This window comes from Lathyrus oleraceus, chromosome 1 (assembly GCF_024323335.1).
Source record: "Lathyrus oleraceus cultivar Zhongwan6 chromosome 1, CAAS_Psat_ZW6_1.0, whole genome shotgun sequence".
Lineage (NCBI taxonomy): Eukaryota > Viridiplantae > Streptophyta > Magnoliopsida > Fabales > Fabaceae > Lathyrus > Lathyrus oleraceus.
In genome coordinates this window covers 258,546,546-258,563,030 of record NC_066579.1, presented here as the reverse complement: position 1 = coordinate 258,563,030, position 16,485 = coordinate 258,546,546, and the positions used below count along the sequence as shown (strand labels likewise).

General features: G+C 33.6%; 1 pseudogene; it reads left to right on the top strand.

Moving 5' to 3' along the window:
- Positions 1-455: 455 nt before the first annotated feature.
- Positions 456-6,223, top strand: LOC127102250 (uncharacterized; annotated as a pseudogene).
- The last annotated feature ends 10,262 nt before the right edge of the window (positions 6,224-16,485 follow it).

Below are 16,485 nucleotides of genomic sequence, written 5' to 3'. Positions count from 1 at the left end.
TATATATATATATATATATATATATATATATATATATATATATATATATATATATATATATATATATATATATATATATATATATATATATATATATATATATATATATATATATATATAATGGAAATGATCCATTCTTAACATGTACCTTATATATTATATATTAGCATTTCAAGTATTGTTCCAAATTCAAGAAATGAACTTATCATGTTGAATTAGCAAAAGCTGTAAGAAAACTTTATTCAAATAAAGCCATGGCAATGTAAGTTATGTTTTTTATCAGGTGAACATTTGATATTTTTATTCACTATAGAATTATATATCTTTTGTTTTATTTATAATGATGAAGATATATAATATCTGTTATATATGTGTAATTTTTTCAGATGTATGATCAAGTATGATCATTTTGAATTATAGAGCCTGAGTGAGTACTATAATAGAAAATATTCAAAATGGTAGATGAAGAATTACATTTTAAAACTATTTTGAGGAGGAAGAATGCTGCAAAAGCCAGAATTTATAGAAAGAGTGTTATTGATGACAAGAAATCTAAGAGGTTGAAAACTGCTCTAAAAGAAAACGGTACATTTGATAAAAGACGCGACAATGACTCAACAGCTTTGAGGATACCACTATCAGAACTTTCGCCAAACATACTAAATGACGGTCGTGGTATAGTCAACGTTGAAGTAAGTCGTCAACTTCATTCGTCCTTAAAGACTAAGCCAAGTACCAATAATAATATCAGATCAAAAAGGATATCAAGCAGAAACATTACCAAATTAGGAGTTAACTTATCTAAGAGGTTTGACAATACATATGCTGCAACAACATCAAACCAAGATCCAATACCAGAATTGCAACTCAATGAGCTTTTTGCATCTGATAGTGGAGACGATAATATGAATGATGAATCTGACGGTATATTCTTAATTATTTTTCATTTGAGTTAATTTGTTTATGATATGTCATAGAATATTACAATATTCTTAACACAATAAATGTTATGTCAAAAGGTTACAGTCCAGCAACAAATTCAAGTTTTGATGAAAATGAAATGTCTAATGGAACAGATGCTATGGAAACTTTTGAAGTTACATCAGGTATTTTAAAATGATTTACTATAAATAATATTTTATTATTATGAAATACAACTCATTTAACATATGAATTAAATACTATTGATGATCAGGAGGGTATTATGATATAGGGGATCCTGTCATTGAATGTCAATATTGTGGTGCAAATATGTGGTATTCGGAAAGGAAAAACAAATGTCGTCATGCGTCCAATCCTAAATTTTCCATGTGTTGTGGATCAGGAAAAGTTCAGTTTCCTTTGTTAAAACCCGCTCCTAAAGTTCTACAACATCTGTTGTTTGACAACGAATCATGTGAATCAAAAAATTTCCAACAACAAATTCGAATGTACAACGTTATGTTTGCATTTACATCTCTCGGTGCGAAAGTGGACAATCGATTTAACAACGGTAGATGCCCTCCCAATTTTCGTATCCAAGGTCAATCATGTCACCGAATAGGAAGCATGTTACTGATGCCAGGTCAAAATCCACGATTTGCACAACTATATGTTTATGACACTGAGAATGAAATTGAAAACAGAATGCATGGATTCAGGTTAGATATCTATCATTTTCCAAACTTTAAATTTATTTATTTAAGAAACTTGCAATAAACTGTTTCAACTCTTTTCATTATAGGTCAAAAACTGGAGTTGATGTTAATATTGTGAGAAAACTATCTGAAATGTTATATGAACATAATGTTCATGCACAATCATTTCGCATGGCAAGGGACAGACTTTGTGAAGAAGGTGTTTCTGATTTAAAACTTCGTTTAATATCTCAACGAAGAAATGATGGAAGGATATATAATCAACCAACTGTATCCGAAGTAGCTGCTTTAATTGTTGGAGATGTCGACACTGCAGAAAAAAGAGACATTATAGTGCAAAAACAATGTGGCGAACTTCAAAGGATAGATGAGTATCATACCAGTTATTTAGGATATCAGTACCCATTATTATTTCCATATGGTGAGGATGGATATAGACCTAATGTGAGGCACCGTGATAAAGGGACAAATATTCGCCACTTCACAGACATAACACAGTCAGAACAGAACAATAAAGATATTCCTTGGGAAGAAGCAACAAAGCGAAATCGACTTACAATAAGAGAGTGGTTGGCCTTTAGAATTCAATCAAGATCTAATGAAGCACAAACATTGTTGCGATCAAGGAGACTTTATCAACAATTTTTGGTATATGGTTTTACAATGATGGAATCAGAAAGACTTAGGTGGCTTCGAAAGAATCAGTCAAAACTGAGGGTTGGCAAGTATCACAATTTGAATGAATATAATTCAAATGGAGAAACGCACGGGTCAAACACAGCTAAGAGGGTTGTGCTACCTTCTTCATACGTTGGTAGTCGTAGATATATGGATCAACTATACTTTGACGGAATGGCAATATGCAGCTATGTCGGATTTCCATATATTTTCATTACATTCACATGTAACCCCAACTGGCCTGAAATTCAGCATTTGCTTGGTTCTGTTCATCTAAAAGCATCAGATCGTCCTGACATCATTTCAAGAGTCTTTAAAATGAAATTTGATGAGCTTTTGTCTGATCTCACAAAGAAAAGTCTATTGGGGAAAGTTTTTGCATGTGAGTAACTTATTCCATATTGAATTAATCGTATTGTTATTTTCAAATTTATCATTCGTGTACTGACTATTGTATATATTTTATATATTTATTTTTATAGATATGTATACAATTGAGTTTCAAAAGAGAGGATTACCACATGCTCACATCTTAATTTTCCTCCATCCATCTAACAAATATCCAACTCCAAGTGATATTGATCGCATTATTTCAGCTGAAATACCTGACCAAGATACCAATGAAGAGTTGTATAATTTGGTTAAAACTCACATGATTCATGGCCCGTGTGGATTTGCAAATCGATCTTCACCGTGCATGAAAGATGGAAAATGTTCTAAATATTTTCCAAAACAGTTTCAGCCCGAACCAATTGTTGATCAAGATGGGTTTCCGGTATATAGAAGAAGGGACAATGGACATACAGTTCTTAAGAATGGAATTCAAGTCGATAACCGGAATGTTGTTCCATACAATGCAAAGTTGTTGACAAAGTACCAATCTCACATAAACATGGAATGGTGCAATCAAAGTACATAGATTAAGTACTTATTCAAGTACATCAACAAAGGTTACGACAGAATCACCGCTGCCATTGTACCGAATGATGATGGAACTTCCAACCAGCCGCAGAATATTGATGAGATCAAACAGTATATTAATTGTAGGTACGTTTCTAATATATCACTTGAAATATGATGTCATGCAATTTATCTATTTCAACTAAAAGTGTGCAGTTTTTCTTTACATGCATGGTGTAGAAAATTTTATATGTACACTGTTTTGACTATATGTGTTATAATAAAATTTATATATTCTGTCTACAATAATCATTCTATTAATTTTAAATCCATTGCCTTTCATTATATTATTTGTAGGTACGTTTCTCCGAGTGAAGCATCTTGGAGGATATTCTCCTTTCCAATCCATGGTAGAAAACCAGTTGTTGAGAGACTGTACTTTCATTGTGAAGATCAAAATTCGGTATATTACACTGATTTTGATCGTATCAATACAGTTCTGGAAAAACCAAGTGTAACTGAATCGATGTTTACATCATGGTTCGAAGCAAATTGCAAGTATCCTGAAGCACAAAATTTAACTTACAGCAAATTTGTTTCAAAATTTGTTTATGTTAAGAAAAAAAGAGAATGGAAACCCCGTCAAAAAGGTTACACAATTGGTAGGCTTATATGGGTTCCTCCAATAACTGGCGAATTGTACTATCTTAGATTGATGCTCACACATGTCAAAGGCCCCCGCAATTATAATGATATAAAAACAGTGAATAACGTAAAATATGATACTTTCCGGGATGCCTGTTTTGCTATGGGTTTTATCGGCGATGATAGAGAATTCATTGCATCTATTAAAGAGGCAAATCATTGGGGTTCAGGTCAATATTTGAGATTACTATTTGTTCACATGTTATTATCAGGCAGCATTAATAGGCCAAGACATGTATGGAGTAAAACATGTCATCTCTTAGCTGATGGAATACTATATGCTCAACAGCGAATTGCAAACAATAGAGGTATTATTTTTCCTATATTGTGAATTTTTATTATATTTATTTGTTTGATTCTTAAAAGTAAATTTGTTTTATAGTTTATACTTATAATTACTATTGTATAAAGGTTTGAGGTTGTCGGATGAAGAGATAATGAATTTAACATTAATTGAGATTGAACGAAATGTTCAAAGGAAGAGCCGAAGTCTAAAGGAATTTGCTGGAATGCCTTATCCAAGTGGATATGTGGTTGAGCAGTTGGGAAATAAGCTCATATACGAAGAGCGGAGTTACAATCCAGCCGAACAATTGCAAGAATACAATAATTTGTTCTTAAATCTTACAGGTAAATATGTTAAATGTTTGTAAGTTTTGTCATAATTTTATAAAGTTAACTTTTAAAGTATGATTGTATCTTACAATTTTTTTAATGTATAATTAATTTATTCACTGCATGTTTGCTATGTATTTTTTTAAAATTAGATGAGCAAAGAGGTGTATTCAAGCGAATAATGGAAGCAGTAAACAATCAACAAGGAGGCGTATTTTTTTTGTATGGATACGGTGGCACAGGGAAAACCTACATGTGGAGAACTCTAGCTTCCTACATAAGATCAAAGAAACAAATTTGTTTAACTGTTGCTTCATCGGGCATAGCTTCACTACTACTTCCAAGAGGTCGAACGGCTCATTCAATGTTCAAGATTCCAATACCTACAATGGAGTCTTCTACATGTAATATCGACAAAGGTAGTGATCGTGCAGAGCTACTAAAAATGGCAAAGTTGATAATTTGGGATGAAGCTCCAATGGCACACAGATTTTGTTTTGAAGCGTTTGATAAAACCCTTAAAGACATAATGGGGCGTTCCAATTGTTCTGACAAATTATTCGGAGGGAAAGTAATTGTATTTGGTGGAGATTTTCGGCAAATATTACCAGTTGTACCAAGGGGCAGCCGTTCAGATATAATACATTCTACAATAAATTCATCATACATCTGGGATCATTCTGTTGTGCTGAAGCTTACAAAGAACATGCGACTCCAACAAGCCGGCAATACTTCAAGTACATCTGAATTAGAATTGTTTTCTAATTGGATATTAAAAATTGGCGATGGGAAATTGGAAGAACCTAACGATGGTTACACGGATATTCCTATTCCAAATGATTTCTTAATTTATAACTATGATGATCCACTAGAAGCCATTGTTAGTGAAACATATCCGAATTTTCTTAACAATTACAAGAATCCAGATTTTTTGCAATCAAGAGCTATATTGGCAGGAACAATTGAAACGGTTGACATCATAAATCAATACGTTTTGGGATTCATACCAGGTATGCGTTATCCATTGTAAACATATTTATAGATACATTCATATATTTATATGTACTAACATAGATTTATAATAATATATTTTCAAAAAATTTCCCAAAGGTGAAGAAAAGGAATATTTAAGTTCAGATTCTGTAGACACTTTTGACGGTGAAGGAAATGAAGCTTTTGATGTTTTAACCCCGGAATTTTTGAATACACTTACAACTTCCGGTCTACCTAACCACAAGATTAAATTGAAGATTGGGACCCCTATTATGTTGCTTCGAGACATTGATCAACCTGAAGGTCTCTGCAATGGAACAAGGCTTATAGTTACAAGATTGGCAAACCACGTTATCGAGGCAAAGATTATATCTGGAAAGAATATTGGAGGGGTTATCTATATTCCAAGAATGGATATGACTCCAACACAATCTTCGTGGCCATTCAAAATGACTAGAAGGTAATTTCCCACAACTATATGTTATGCTATGACAATTAACAAATCTCAAGGTCAGACATTGGATTATGTTGGATTGTATTTGCCTAGAAGTGTATTTAGTCATGGTCAACTATATGTTGCAATATCAAGGGTCAAAAGCAAAAAAGGGCTTAAGATATTAATCCATGACAAGGATAACCATCCATTTAATTCTACAACAAACGTCGTGTTCAAAGAAGTTTTTGAAAACTTATAGAACGTAAGTTTTTCATTAGTTATATTATATCAACAAATGTCGTTGTTTATTATTAGAATTTTATTGAATGAGTTGTATAAAATATACATTATGTTTTAACATTTGTTTATATGGATGTAATTGTTTTTTACAGGGTAATGAATCATCACTTCCTAAAAGGTTGCGGGCAGGTTTTGTATAAACCCAGTTTTTTAAGGACCAAAGAATTGTACGAAGTTAAATCATTTTTGTTGCTGGACTTATTTCTCACAATTTTAACTAAAATTGTGAACCTTTTGTTTCAATATCTTTTGTTGCATTAAACCTTACTGTATCAATTGCAATTAATTTCAACATTTGGTAGTATTCATTACTATATTTTAAAACAAATGAGGTTCTGGTATTTCTTTTACATGGTTTATGTATTTTGGTTAAATAATCATTTATTATGAAGGTTAATATTTGCGCTTTTATACCTCAAATTAGTAACAGATCGGAAAATTTCATCCATTACTAAATAAATATATTTTTATTTCTTATGTCCAAAATCTCAATGATAAATGGAATGTTTATTCATAACATTAACAATGGAATGTTTATTATATATCAATATACCAATAAATTGTAAAAATATTTTTGTATTATATTTTTTGATTATTTCCTTAATATAGTATACAAAAAAATTAAGCAAATTATATTACTATAAATTAATAATGTTTTACTTTATTATGTCCCAAACTGGAAAAAGTTATTTGTGAAAATTTTTTGAACCCATTTATTGATCATTTAACATCCATTACATTAAAAAAAACTCTTATGCAATAAATTTGTGTACGTTGATCCAACCATATATATATATATATATATATATATATATATATATATATATATATATATATATATATATATATATATATATATATATATATATATATATATATATATATATATATATATATATATATATATATATATATATAAACAAAAAATATATTATATTTTAATTTTTTTAAAATAAATTATTGCACTTGCGCGACCAGTGCGAACGCACGGGTCCTTTACTAGTGCTATAATGATGATTAAATGATTATTAGATCACTTGATTTATTATATTTGGGTTTTTTATGATGCAAAAAATTAAGAATGAAACATGAAATATTTTGGACTTTTTCTATTTATTTTTTACTTTATACAAGATGCATATAATGAATGAAATTAATTAATTTGAAATAATGCACATGAAATTACTTAATTTATTCAAATGGACCGAATGTTGACTTTTTGTTTACTTTAGTAAAAGTCAATTTTTTTCAAAATATGCAAAATGCGATGATTAAATGAAGAATGAATTTGACTAAAATGTGATATGCCCAAATGCAATGAATGGAATGTTCGAATAATGAATGACATGCCTAGGACAAAATTAGGGTATGACACTAGAGGGAACATTCTCTTCAGAACTTCTTCAAGGATTGCAATGATTCAGATTCTAATGATGCCCAAAGTTCAGAATCTTTTTTATCAGAGTCCAGAGTCTCTTTAAGATCAGAGTTCAGAGTCTGATTTGTCCAGCATCTTGGTTTGTTCAAGGCTATATTCATTCAACATCTTTCTGGATTAGATTTAGCTTTTCTTCACTTTAGTAAGCTCATAGTCTACACACTCAACAAAACAGTTAGAGTACAAAATTGTTGAGAGAGTGAGGTTAATTGTTATTATTCACTTGTAAGCTTTATATTCATTCAAGATGAGTGAAGACAAAGTCTTGGCTGAGCAACTGGATACGATCAACAAGTTAATTCTTGATCTTGAGAATATCTAGATCAAGATTGATGATGAAGATCAAGCGTTATTGTTGGTGTGTGCTTTACCTAAGTATCATGCTCATTTCAAAGAAACTCTCTTGTATCGAAGAGATTTGTTGACCTTTGAAGATGTTCAATCAGCCTTGTACTCTAAGGATTTTAATGAACGAAAGGAGCACAATCCATCGTCTGTTGGTAAGGGATTGTCCGTAAAAGGAAAGTTCTCAAAGAAAGATGGTAGGTTTGAGAAGAACAAAAGGTAAATTTTTACAAAATTCTTATGATGGTAATGCTCCTACAATTAAGTGTTATCATTGTAAGAAGAAGGGTCATACAAGAAAAGAATGCCCTAATCGACTGGACAATCATGGTGGAAAGGATAATGGTAATGCAACCATTGTGCAAGATGGTTATGAATCATCTGATGTCTTGGTGGTTTCAAGCAATGACTCTAGCAAGGAGTGGATTATGGATTCAGGTTGTACTTGGCATAACTCCAAACAGAGATGTGTTTGAGGAAGTATGTGACCAAGATGGTGGATCAATGCTGCTAGGAAGTGAAGCTATCGGAAATATACTTGAACGTATCACACGCTCGAACATACAATAGAGTCGCCATCAAACTTTATTTATCCCCAAAGGGAAGGGAAAACATCGATAAAACCCGAGGAAAAGAGATATATTGGATAAGGAAGTCGGTTATGCAAGGGGAATGTATTAGCACCCCAAACATCCATGGTACTCCATGGGAACCGTTTTGATTGTTCTCGCTTGAATAGGTGTTATCTAAAGATTACTCGCAAAAGAATGGGGAAAGGAAAGGAAATAGATAAAGTGCTCGGTGAGGATTAGGGCCCTCATGCCTACGTATCCTCATAGTGTAATGAGGAATTCAGAGCTTCGTAGTTCAAGGAACTAGAGGCAGGAGGTGGAAAGAAGTGTGATAGAATTATGGTTTGAACCAAAGGATGATACGATTTGCACTTCAACAAGGGGTGAAAATGTGAACCCAAGAGTAAAACTGGTGTGAACCAACAAGTGAGGGGTCTAAGACATGGTATCACTGTATTGGAATAATCGAAAAGAAATGGTTGCTTAAACACGGCTGCAAAGTACGTAAGGAGATGTTTGTCTAAGCTACAAGGTCTGACAAGACAAATAAATCTGCTCTTGGTTCACAAAAAGGGGTACAAGATGGAGCACAAAGGTATAGTGTATTTGGCTCAAGTAATAGGTATATCACATGGAGTGAAAGAATGTAGATTATGAATGTATCATGGAGATGAATGGAAGAATGCCCTAGGGCAGGAGTGATAAATAAGTATGCTCGCGGAGGATTCGAACCCTCGTGCCTACGTATTCTCACCGTGCAATGAGAAAATCAGAGCAATCATAGTTCAGCCCACTAGGGCTGAAAAGAAAGAGAGATTCGATAGGATTGCCCAGAGGCGTGGTAGATTGCTTAACAAGCAAGGACGTGGTACTAACCGATGATGGTAATCAACCACAAGGACAAATGAGATATTGCCAGAGTCTGAACTCCATAGGGCAAGATAGATGAGTGTCATAGTATGAACTAAATACAAGGCCATGAATGGACTCCCAGAGTCTGAACTCAAAGGGGGTAACGAATATATAATGCCAAGGTTTGAACTTGGAGTCAATGTCAAAGGTTGCCAGAGTCTGAACTCCATGGGCAAGATGGATAAGCATGCCATAGTCTGAACTATAAGGCAAAGGAACTAATTTGAATGCCAGAGTCTGAACTCCATCTGGGAGGAAGAGTATCATTCAAAGTACGAATTGTATGTGCAACGCAAAAGATAGCCAGAGTCTGAACTCCAAGGGCTGGATAAATGAATTCCAATGTCTGAACTGTAAGGCAGGGTAGTATGTTAGAGTCTGAAATGTATATTCGAAATCAAGATAGCCAGAGTCTGAACTCAATAGGGCGCGAATGCCATGATCTGTATCTTATGGGCAGAGAATAAAGCCAAAGTCTAAACTCCATGGGCTAAAGGGGTTTGCCAAGGTCTGCACCTTGAGGGCAAGAAACAAAGCCAGAGTCTGAACTCCATGGGCTAAAAGAAGTCGCCAAGGTTTGCACCTTGGGGCAAAGGATAAAGCCAGAGTTTGAACTCCATGGGCTAAAGGAAGTTGTCAAGGTCTGCACCTTGAAGGCAAGAAGCAAAGCCAGAGTCTGAACTCCATGGGCTAAAAGAAGCTTACCAAGGTTTGCACCTTGAAGGCAAGAAGCAAAGCCAGAGTCTGAACTCCATGGGCTAAAAGAAACTTACCAAGGTCTGCACCTTGAGGGCAAGAAGCAAAGCCAGAGTCTGAACTCCATGGGCTAAAAGAAGTTGCCAAGATCTGCACCTTGAGGGCAAGCAACAAAGTAAACCATAGTCTAAACTGATAGGTAATGCATGAAGCTATTGATTGAGAAATGGGTATGTGACCCTTGCATGAACTGAACGAGGATTGAATGATTGATCGTTATATAGAATAGATTGATAAATAAGATAGGAATAGATAAGATTGATTGATAAATAAGGTAGCTCGCGAAGAATCTGAATTCTCCTGCCTACGTATCCTCATAGTGCAATAAGGAAATCAGAGCTTTCGTAGTTCAACCCATTAGGGCTGAAAAGAAATTGATTGGAGGCAAGAGGAAATGGATGATTGAGATTGAAATGATTAGAATTGGAATGATTGAGAATGAATAGAATGAAGAATGGATAGACTTGATAGTTACTGGATGATGAGAATCACACTAACTTTCAAATGGAGAGAGAAGAGTCTTTGTAGTTGTTCTTGCATGGAAGATGAAGACTTTATCAATCGTTAGATTCGAATTACACTAAAGTCTATGAACGGGGATGAATACGATGAGCGCTGGGTCATACGTCCCATACCCAAAGATACTCAGAATGGGGGTAGAAATACTTCAGTCTCACTCCTTCTCCATTACTTAAGGCTCGTATTGTACAACTTGATTCATGATTGATAAGTTGTTGACGTAGTCCTTGCTTGTTGCCTGATGCTTTATGAAGGGAGAGAGACTTGGCAATCGTATGATTAGAATTGTGCCAAAGTCTATGAATAGAGGTGAATACGATGAGCGCTGGGTCATACGTCCCATACCCAAAGATACTCAGAATGGGGGTAAGAATACTCCAGTCCCACTCCTTCTCTATTACTTAAGGCTCATGCCACACAATTCTAACTTTAATTTAACAAGCTCTTGAAGATGCCACCTTTGAAATACTTGTATAATCCACTGCTTGGTATGACTGAGGATGCCTTGATTGAAGATCTTGACTTGAGGCCTTGAGCTCCACAACTTAGAAGAAAAGTCTTATTAAGTGACCAAGGGTCTTTTGGTCACTCAAATTAGACTGTGGGATTATACAAGTTCAAAGGATTTAATTGATCAAAATTACTTTTGATCAATTTGAATCGGAGGACTTGAAATTATTTGGAATCTAGGTTAGTCATAATCTAATGGTTAGAATATTACAAACTATTCTAAGGGAACGTGCATAGTTATGCATAGTTAGTCTTTTGTTAATCTAACTACTTGATCAAAGTATATTTGATCAAATAATTAAACCAATCAAGGAAAATTAAGCCATGAATTAACAAAAGAATTAATTAAAAATTTAATTAATTAATTACATGAATCAAAAGAAGATTTATCAATTAGTCAAAAATAATTAACTAACACATTGATTTTACTTCTAGCATTTTGAATAATCACTAAAACTAAATTAAAAGAAATTAATTTTAGCATTTTTACTAAATTAATATTAATGTTTATTTCTAACTAAGTTATTGTATTGTATTTATTTTTTAAACTAAGTAATTAAATTATATTTTTCTAACTAAAGCTAGGTAAATGTATATTAACTAAAGCTACTAATTATCATTAGACTAAAACCACTGCATCACTATATTATTAAAAAAAAAAAAGTTAAAGCAAACTAATGTCTATCATATATCCTTTAATTGAAACTACTGTATATATATTTTTGGCTAAGTAATATGAAAAAATAAAATATGATATAATGAAAGACATGCGATATCCCTTATACAGTACCAACATTATCGATACCGTCATCATGAGGGACTTCCGCTATTGGCTATTGTAGTAGTATTGAGTCAATTATAACATTAATGATATAATATAATATAATATAACGTAGCATGTGGTATTATTAAGTATGATTATTATAATATAGTTATAAGATAATATACATAATAGATTAGTAGAAAAAAATGGGATAAGAAAATAAAAGGTAGTAGTAGCAATATACACTCAAGTGGTAGAAAAAAGAAAAAATAGTTTTGAATAAATTTTCGATAATGATTAACAGAATCGAATTCAACGAGTTAATATATCATTGAAATCAGAATTTCACAAAGAAATAAAATATATAGTGTAAATTGCAAAGTGAGTAACGAATTATATTGAAAAAAAAGTAAAAAGTGGGCAAAAAAGTCGATTAAAGAATGAATCGGTTCGGCTAAAATATGCATCGGAATGAAAATCTAATTATATATTCACGATCGACGCGAAAAATCAAGTCAAATGGTATATTCACATGTTATTAACAGTTAAGAATTAAAAAATCACTATTTTCAAGTTTGTGTCTTATGCAAAAATAAGTGATTATCCAATAAGCAATTCCAAAACAGTAAGTTAAGCTAAATCAACCAACAAATATCCAATAATTCATGACAAAAGTGTGAAAAAGATATAGGATTACCGGCGGAGCGGAGATTTGCTCCGGTTAGTATTGAAAAATGGAGCGTCGAAAAGAAACCCGGAAAACTTCAAGAATAAGCTTCATTAATCCAATTAACTTCCAAACTTTGATAATTATTCTTGATGATAAATGAATATAGAAAATGAATCATAAATGTAGAATATTGATGAATAAGTTTGAATTGATGAATCTTGGATGATGATTGTTGATGGATGATTTTTGATGATAATGCCTGAATTGTTGATCGATAATTATTGATGATAATATAGAAATTGTTAATGGCTAAGTTCCACTATTTTAGAACTTCAATGTGAAATTCTAAATGGTGATGAAGATGAACTTTAATGAGGGTGAGGGAGAAGATGAATATTAAGAGAGAAATTGAGAAGAAAAAGTAGTGGAAAAATATGATTAATCGTGAATTTTCCAAGTTAGGTTAGTTAACCCCACAAAATGTGAAAAATAACATGTTTATATAGAATTGGTAGGTGAATGATCACCTTTGGATTATGATCCAAGTAATTGGTTTATCAACGGTTAGGAGTTAATTTAATCCTTAGTTGCGGATCATCAATTTCAACCATAGGATTAAATATTAAGAGTGGCTAGGATTGAGTGAAAAAAATGGAAGTTGAGATTTGTGTTTGTTTGGAAGTTTTGTGTTAGTTTGGAAGTTATGATAGTTAAGGGTAATTAGGTAAATTGATGGCTTCTGGAGAAATAGGTAGTTAAGGGTAGTTAAAGACCAATGGTGTTGGAGTTTAGCAAAAGTACCAAGTTAGGATGTAAGGCAAAAAGTCACTAGTAATTAACTTGAATTTGCATGCATTTGCCTTGATTTTTCTACCACTTTTGACTTGAATTTTGAGTGGCTTAACCCATGGCTTTTAGTACTTTTGAGAAGTGATATTTTCCAATAAATGAATGAAAACTTTCTTTTATTCCAACTTTGCCCTTTTCTTTGAATCCAAACAAACCTCTTAAATAACCATAAATCTCAAATAAAGAGATGATCCCCACCATAAGTAATACGGGAAATGAACCCGAACAATTACCAAATAATATCCATCTCGAAAATATACTTAAACCGATTAAATCTAGTATCATCGAACCTTTGGCTAAATTTGTTACCATATATAAATGTCAATGAATGCATGATCAAATAGAAGCAAAATATGCAAATGAACAAAACCATAAGGCAAAGGAATTAAAAAAAGTAGGGAAAATTTTGGGGTATGACAGGAAGGTCAAGAGGTTGAGGACCGACAATGGTCTTGAATATTGCAATGAGGCTTTCGACAACTATTGTGTTGCGTCTGATATTGCGAGGCACAAAACTAATGCAGGTACTCCCTAACAAAATGGTTTAGCTGAAAGGTTTAATCAAACCATTCTGGAAAGGGTTAGATGCATGGTGGTTAGTGCAGGTTTGAATAAGGTGTTTTGGGTCGAGGTTGTTGCAACTGCAGAATACCTGATAAATAGGTGTCCGTCGACAACTTTGGGGATGAAGAAGTCTGGTCGACACATCCATCTAATCTCGATAGACTTAAAGTATTTGGATGTTTAGTCTATGCTCATATTAGGCAATACAAAGTCAAACCTAAAGCTCTGAGATGTATGCTCCTTTGATACCCTGAAGGAGTCAAAGCTTATAGGCTTTAGTGCTTAGAGCCAGGTCACAGGAGGTGTATCACAAGTCGAGATGTAATTTTCAATGAAGCAGAAATGGCATTCAAGCAAACTGATGACATTGGTCGAAGTACCAAGATCTCTGAAGAAGAATTGGAACATGAAGAAATTCTTGTTGAGGTGGAGCATGTTGATGATGAATTGCATAACCCATATGAAGTCGAAGAAGAAGAAGAAGAAGTTGTTTTCGAAGCTGAGGAGACTGATAATGACTACCCGGTGGCAAGAGACAGGTCGAGAAGAGTCATAAAGCCACCTCAGAGACTTGGTTATGCAGATCTCATAACATTTGCCTTAATATCTGCAAGTGAGGTCCTTGATGAAGAACCTAGAGAATACAAAGAAGTTGTGAGGAGTCGAAACAAGACTGAGTTGCTGAAATCCATGAATGATGAGATGAAATCTCTTCATGATAATAACACTTGGGACCTGATCGAGAAACCTGCAGGGGCCAGGTTAGTCAGTTGTAAGTGAATTTTCAAGGTTAAGGAAGGAATTGAATGAGTGATCTCGAATCGATTTAAGGCAAGTTTGGTTTCTAGGGGATTAACTCAAAAAGAAGGTGTCGACTTTAATGATGTGTTGTCACCTGTTGTAAAGTACATATCCATTAGAATGTTGTTAGCCATGGTGGCAAAGTTTGACCTATAACTTGAACAGATGGATGTGAAGACAACCTTCCTGTATGATGATCTAGATGAAACAATCCTGATGAGGAAACCTAAAGGGTATGCAGAAAAGGGAAAGGAAGATTATGTGTGCAAGTTGAATAGGTCGTTATATGGCCTGAAACAATCTCCTTGATAATGGAATGGGAGATTCGACAAGTTCATGGCACACAAAGGTTTCACTAGGAGCCAATTTGATCATTGTGTTTACTTCAGATTTCGACCTGGGAATTTACTTGTTATTTGTTGCTTTATGTGGATGACATCCTCATAGCAAGCAATAGTGTCGAAGATGCTATGAAGGTGAAGGTTGAACTCGATAACGAATTCGACATGAAGGATTTTTGGGATTGATATCTGGAGAGATATAAAGCAATCAAGATTATGCTTATCTCAAGAGACATATCTGAAGAAGATTCTCGACAAGTTTGGTAGTCGAATTCAAAGCTTGTTGTAACACCGACTAATCCTCAGTTCAAGCTGAGTTCGACTCAAAGTCTTAGTATTGAAGTCGAAAGAGCCTATATGAATAGCATTACATATGATAGTATAATAGGTTCTTTGATGTATGGTATGTTTTGTACGAGGCCAGACATAGCGTACAGAGTGAGCCTTATAAGCATGTATATGGTCAATCCTGGAAAGATGCACTAGCAAGCATTAAAGTGGATTCTAAGGTACATAAATAGGTCTTTGAACAGTTATTTATGTGGAGCTTGTGGTGATGATAGCAAAGTCGAAATTGAAGGATTTGTCGACTCTGATTTTGTGGGATGTATGGATTTCAGAAAATCTATTTCTGGATATGTCTTCACTATGTTTGGCACAACAATCAGTTAAGAAGCGAAACTTCAGAAGGTTATTTCTTTATCAACCACTGAAGCGGAGTATATTTTCCTCATTGAAGTTGTGAAAGAAGCATTGTGGCTTGAAGGTTTTGTTAAGGAGATGAAACTTCAAGGTCAAGTTATCACTATTAAATGTGATAGTCAAAGTGCAATACATTTGTCGAAGAATTCAGCCTATCATGAGCGAACAAAGCACATCGATGTGAGACTGCATTTCATCAGAGAGATAATCAAGCGTGGATAAGTCCAAGTGCTAAAGGTTTCGATTGAGAACAATGCTACTGATATGATCACCAAGACATTGCCAAGCTGCAGATTTTTCCAATGTATGCAATTGATAAAGTTGTATGAAGAAAGTTAGTTTGTTCCCTTAATATTTGTAGAGTTTGTTCCAAGGTAGAGATTTGTGAGAATATGGGACCGAACTTTAGTCTCGGCGAGGATAACTTGATATTTCGACAGGAGTTATGCATGTTGTAGTCGAAGTTTGTTCAAGCATGC